Raw genomic sequence first — 6,437 nt, forward strand, 5'->3', positions numbered from 1 at the left:
CCCTTATCTTCTGTCTTAGAATCAATACTAAGGATTGGTTCCAAGGCAGAAGAGTGGTAAGGGCTAGGCAATGGGGGTTAAGTGACTTGTCCATGGTCACACAGCTAGGAAGTCTCTGAGGCCAGATTTGAACAGAGGATCTCCCTGTCTCCAAGCCTGGCTCTCTATCCACAGAGCCACCTAGTTGCCCTGATGAATGAGGTTCTAAAAGGTGAGAATGAGAAAGGAGAGCATTCTGGGAAGGAGGAAGAGAATGGACAAAGGCATGGAGGCAGAGAACCACCAATAAGCTAGTTTAGCTTGAATGCACAGTTCATGAAGGGGAGAAATGTGAAATTGGACTATAAATGTAGGTTTGAATTAATTTGTGAAGGACTTTAAAAGTCAGAGGAATATATATTTAACTCAGGGGCAACAGGGAGCCAGTGAAGCATTTTGTGCAGGGATGGTTGGTCAGATCTATGCTTTAGGAATACTGTTTTGGCAGCTATGTGGACAACTGACTGAAAAGAGGCAAAGGTGAATGCAAAAGATGAATTAGGGTGTTTCTGCAGAAGTGCACAGGAAGCAAATGGGCCTGCACTGAGATGACAGTCCTGTGAGTGAAAAGAAGATGACAGTTGCAAGACAGGGCACAGATGAAGATTCAACAAAAATTGGCAGCTGACTGGATGTGAAGGGGGAGGCAGAAGGAAGAGGGAGGCCTCCAGGAAAGGGAAGCTGGGTGGCTCAAAGGGCAGTGAGAGGCAGCCACCATTTTATATTACATTTAATTTACAATTACATTACAATTTAAAATATTAACCTCATTTTACAAATAAGGAAACTGAGGTTCAAAGAGCTGAAGTGATTTCTCCAAAGCTAATAAATGTTAGTGCATCAGAATCCACATCTAGGGCTCCAATCCAATGTTTTTTCTACTGAACTCATACAAATGAGTCATGTTATAGTATTGCTTTCTTTAGTGGAAAGAACCATGACCTGGGGAGTCAAGGGTTCTAGGCTCTGGTCCCAGCCTTAATGCTAAATCGGTGTAGGAGCTCAGCTCCCACACTCCTTCGGGCTTCAGGTTCCTTTATGTGCAAAACAGAAATAGTTCATCATCTGTAACTTAGTGATAATAATTCATGACCTCCTGACCTGATAGATTGGTTGTGAGGATAAAATGAGATTAATAATAGATGGAAAAGGGACTTGAAAAGGAAAAAGTGCAACATGGTATTGGGTGCTGTTATTGTCATACTACCTTGTTTAAAGATAGCACTTCTCTAAAGAATTTTAAATTTTTTCCTGTCTCTGATCTTATGGATTTAACATGTCCACAGATGATTCTAAGAGTCTAACCAATGATGGTCTTTTTTTTAAAAAGAAAATGGAGGGGGCAGCTGGGTGGCTCAGTGGATTGAGAGACAGGCTTAGAGATGGGAAATACTGGGTTTAAATTTGGCCTCTTGACACTTTCTGGCTGTGTAACCCTAAGCAAGTCACTTAGCTTCAACTGCCTAGTTCTTACCTCTCTTCTGCCTTGGAAACAATACATAGTATTGACTCAAAGAAGAGGTTTAAAAAAAGAGAAAGAAACTGGAGTATCATTGCAAATCACTAATGCAAGTATGTATTGCATCAACCATGCTCTACCTTCAATACCTCACATGGATCTTATTGGTGTCAGAACTTCCCTCTACCAGTGAAGATCACCAAAGACTATTTAAAAAAAAATCTTTCCTGTTCCTAAGATTTTCTAGGCTATACTGCTTGTCCTACAACATAGTATATTACCATTTTTCTCCTTAAACTAAACTTGCCACGATATTAGTTTATAAAATAACCAATTTTACTAGAAATCCAGTTTAAACTGGTTTTAAACTTTTAAAAGAATTTCAAGTGTATAAACTAGAATTACTAAACAAGAGATCCAGAAGGATGGCTTAAATGAGTAACTCATCTGCAGTCACATGTATGTGCTAAGGGTTTTATAATCCCTGCTTCTAAATGGGTGAAAAGCCATCTAAAATTTGAAGATGAGAAAACTAGAGCTAGACGGGGCCTTAGAGGTTATCTAGTCCAATCCCCTCATTTTACAAATAAGGAAATTGAGGCCCAGGGTGACTTGAAACCCAGGGCTTCCTCTGAATACCCCCAAGCCCCAGAGATATCTCAGGTCAAAAAGTAATTCCTTTCCCCCTTGCATTCCCATAGTGTGGAGGGAAGGGGACCCTGAGCAAGAGAAAATTGATAAGGTTTCTGAAAGGAACATTCCCTCGTGGCCTCTCTCAGCTTTCTTATGAATACAGATATGTGCCTCCCAGTTCTATGCTGACAAAGATCAAGTTCTCTCTAAGATATCTAATCATCCTTTGAACTCTACCTGTCATCCCTTGTGCTTTCAGGACACAAAACACCAATAATGCCCTCCAGATAGAAAACATCACCCCATTCCTGATTACCTGGTACCATCATCCCATCTCCTCATCTTGGTCAGGTAGGTCTTGTGTTCTATCTACTCCTGCCTCCCAGCCATTTAACTTAATAATTCAACTTACAATCAATTTAATAAATCTCTTTATTTTTAAGCTAATTATTGAAGTCTGTCATTCCTGACAAGGGTAACCCTTCTGATCCAGGGTTTTACTTCAGAGCTCTCCCCAAGAGGAGGTTAAGTGATGTCTCTGAGGTCATACAGGTAGCATTATCTTTCCAGGAATGAGTGGATAGAGCACTAGGCCTGGAGTGAAGAAGACCCGAGTTCAATCGGATCTCCGATGACACTTAGTGGGATCCCAGACAAGATATTTAACTTATTGGTCTCAGTTTCCTCGTGTGTAACATGGGGATAAGAAGAGCACTCATCCTATAGCATTGCTGTGAGGATATTGGTGAAAGCACTCAGCATAATGTCTAGCACATTTGTTGTTCTTCATTCCTTTCAGTTGTGTCTTACTCTTCAAGACTCCATTTGGAATTGTCTTGGTAGAAATAGTGGAGTGGTTTCTTCTCCAGCTCATTTTACAGATGAAAAAACTGAGGCAAACAGGGTGAAGTGACTTGCCCAGAGTCCCATAGCTAGTGTCAGATGTGAACTGGGGAAGGTGAGTCCGTCTGTCTAATTTAAGGCCAGATACTCTTATCTACTGCGTTATGCTGCCCCAGGGACACATAAATGCTTATTCCCTTTTCCCTACCCTTTCTCCATGCTATCTGAACTCTGATCCTCCTCATCTTCCTATCACCTTCCATCCCTGTGATCCAGGGATCCTATCAGTGAGCCTATAGTGAGTTTTCTCTTGTCCAGAACTTGGCTACCATACTTCTTCCCAGGCACACTGAACCCATCCTGCTGCCTTCTGCCCACCTTCTCACTGTCTTTCTTTTCTTGCATTTGTATCTTCTAAGCACTTAGCACAGTTCCTAACTCTTAGTAAAAGGCTTAGAAATGCTTTTCATTCATTTATTTCAAGCAGCAGAGTTTGAGACTTGAATTGAGTTCTTCTGACTCCAAATGAAGCTTTCTCAGGAGCTATGCCATCTCTGGTTCCAATTCTTAATCTGCAGAGTGAACTCTTTCTTTCTTAGGTGGTGAAAAGGTCAACTTTCTCCAAGTCCAAGCTGAATTCTCAGAAATTCAGAATTAGTGAGGTTTTTACTGAAAATGCTAACACCTAACCATCAAGTATCCCCCCAAGAAATCCCAAAATTGCCAAATATAGGAAACCAGCACTTCTTTTTTAGCCTTTGATCAGGCAGCAATTGTTATGTAGTCTGAGGGAATGAATGACAACCAATTTGAAAAAATGGATCGAAGTTGAAGGGCCAGATACTTACAAAGGCAATTTAATGATAACTTAGCCAGTAGAAGGCCCAGGGCCAATTTAACAAGGCTCTTCAAACATTTGGAAAGGCTGAAAGGTGGTGATGATGAAGATGGTGACGTTCTCCTCTAACAAGAAGAAATGGGCTGAATGTCATATTTAGGTTAAACATAATTTCTGATGATGGATCCAGATGCAAGACAGTATCTTCCTGCAAGGTTATGGTTACTTTGGCCTGTGACGGCTGCCTGCAATCTGTTTGGTGGTATCTACGTTATCATTCTACAGAAGAGAAACCAGTTTTTATAAATGTTACCTTATTAAATTTCAGTGAATGAGTAAAAGCAAGGGAAATTTGGAAGCCACTGAGCACACTCAGCAGTTACTTTGCTTTTACAGAGCCTAGGTTTGGACAATGACCTACTAAAGCTGGCTAGGGGTAGAAACCATGGTTTGTTCATTTTCATAGCATTCTTAAAGTCTGATAAAAGGTTTCTAACATAGCATGTTAGGAAAGATAGATGGCACTGTGGATAGAGTGCCAGGTCTAGTCAGGAAGACTCATCTTTCTGAGTTTGAATTTGGCCTAAGAAATTTACTATCTGTGTGACCTTGGTTAAGTCACTTAACCCTGTTGGCCTCAGTTTCCTAATCTGTAAAATGAATTGGAGAAGGAAATGGCAAATCACTCTAGTATTTTTGCCAAAAAACAAAACAAAACAAAACAAAACAAAAAACGCAAATGGGATCATGAAGAGTCAGAAACGAAATGACTAAACAACAAAACATATCATGTTACAGTGGAGAAAGTGCTGGGCTTAAGTGAGGAGTCTTAGGTTCCAGTTACAACCATGACAAATCCAACTTTCTGACAACAGCTATTGGGGAAAGACTGTTGGAGAAAGCAGCTGGGAGATTGAGTCTATATCTGTCTTCTCAGACAACTCCATTTGGATTTAAAAAACCCTTGAGATTAGTCAATCTATGAAATCTGCTGGGCAATGAACAGAACCCAAGAGGAAACATAATCATAGGCTAACAACTATAATCAATTGAATTTCAAAATAAAGGTTAATCAGATTATAGAAATGTATGGAGCAAGTAATACTTTCTAGCTATTGTGAAAATAAATAGTATAAATAGAGGCAGGGAATCTCTTATATGAAAATGAACATTATGACCCACCCCAACAGACATGCATGTGACAGCTGGCCATAGCGGAATCCCAGCACCCTTTGCAGACTTCATACCATTTATAATGAACAGGTCTACTTGTGTTGGGAAATCCTAATACCCACTTAAATGTACAAAACAATAATGTGGAGGGGCTGAGGTTGAAGCTATTTTTGTCACTTTACAAAGGGATTCATCACAGCTGCATGGAAGAATCTGTGGAGGGAAGAGTAACAGTGTTAGAAGACCCTGCTAATTGAAAAATCAATCAGAGATAGAGATAAGTGCCTCAAGAACAAAGTGATTCAATTTATAAAAAAATGTGATTTACCCATCATTTTCAGGACCACAGTGAGGTATACTTATCACCTATCTTCCCCATCTATTCCAAGAAAGGAGGTGGCTATCTCATTGCCATTTGGGGTGGGTGGCATATAAATTTGTTCTGCATGGGTGTGAAGGTCAGAGCTGAATGGCCTAGTTAGTAGCAGTCAGAAAGGGCAATGGATTGGAAATAAGCAGACCCAATTTTTTCTTTCAGATCTGCCACCAATTAGCTGTGTGACCTTATAGGGCTAGTCACTATCTTTAGGCTTCAAAAAGGGGCTCAAATATATAGTTCTTATGTGAAGTTGCTGACATCGCACTAAGAACAAAATGTCATCAGCAGCTGGAGTTTGAAGGGGTCACAAAACCAAAGCAAATTCCATACCCACATTTTTGCCAAGATGGTGCATTATGCCAATTGTTATTGATACTGGGACTGGAGTCCTGAATCTTTCTGTGGTTGGCTCCTGACAGCAATGAGGAAATAAATCCTGGTGAAAATGCCATTATTCCCTGTCCCTACACAAAAAAAATCTTTTTTTTTTTTTTTCAATATGTAGCCAGCCAGATCATGGATAGATTTCTCAGTATTGATGAGTGTTATGGATATTACTATGACTTAGCTTGGATTTCTTTAGTAGGTCACCATAGCTATTAATGGAAAGCTTTGGAAGACCAGAAGCTTGATCAACTAAAAAGAGAAAAAAAAAATATGAGAGATGAGGAAAGAAGAGTGTAGGAGACTGAGGCAGGAGTCATTTATCAAAAGCTCAATCTAGGATTATAAATGCACATTTCATCATGGATTCTTTATTTTACACATTTGCACCAAAGCAAGAAAACCAATTACATACAGTAACCTGATTTATATATTCTCTCCTGTACCCATTATATATATATATATGTATATATATATATATAAATATCCCATAGTGATCTGTTAAATGTTAGGGGAAAAAAATACTGAAAAATCTCTTTCTGATAAACCACAAGCTAAAATGAAGAGCAAAGAAATCTTTATTGTCTGAGAGCACCCAGAAATTTTGTTCCTGGATTAAACACCCTACCTGGGTTCTTTGGAGGTCACATAGCTAGGTAAATCCAACTTAGGGTACATATGCTGCCTGA

Source organism: Gracilinanus agilis, chromosome 2, assembly GCF_016433145.1.
Source record: "Gracilinanus agilis isolate LMUSP501 chromosome 2, AgileGrace, whole genome shotgun sequence".
NCBI classification, from domain to species: Eukaryota; Metazoa; Chordata; class Mammalia; order Didelphimorphia; family Didelphidae; genus Gracilinanus; species Gracilinanus agilis.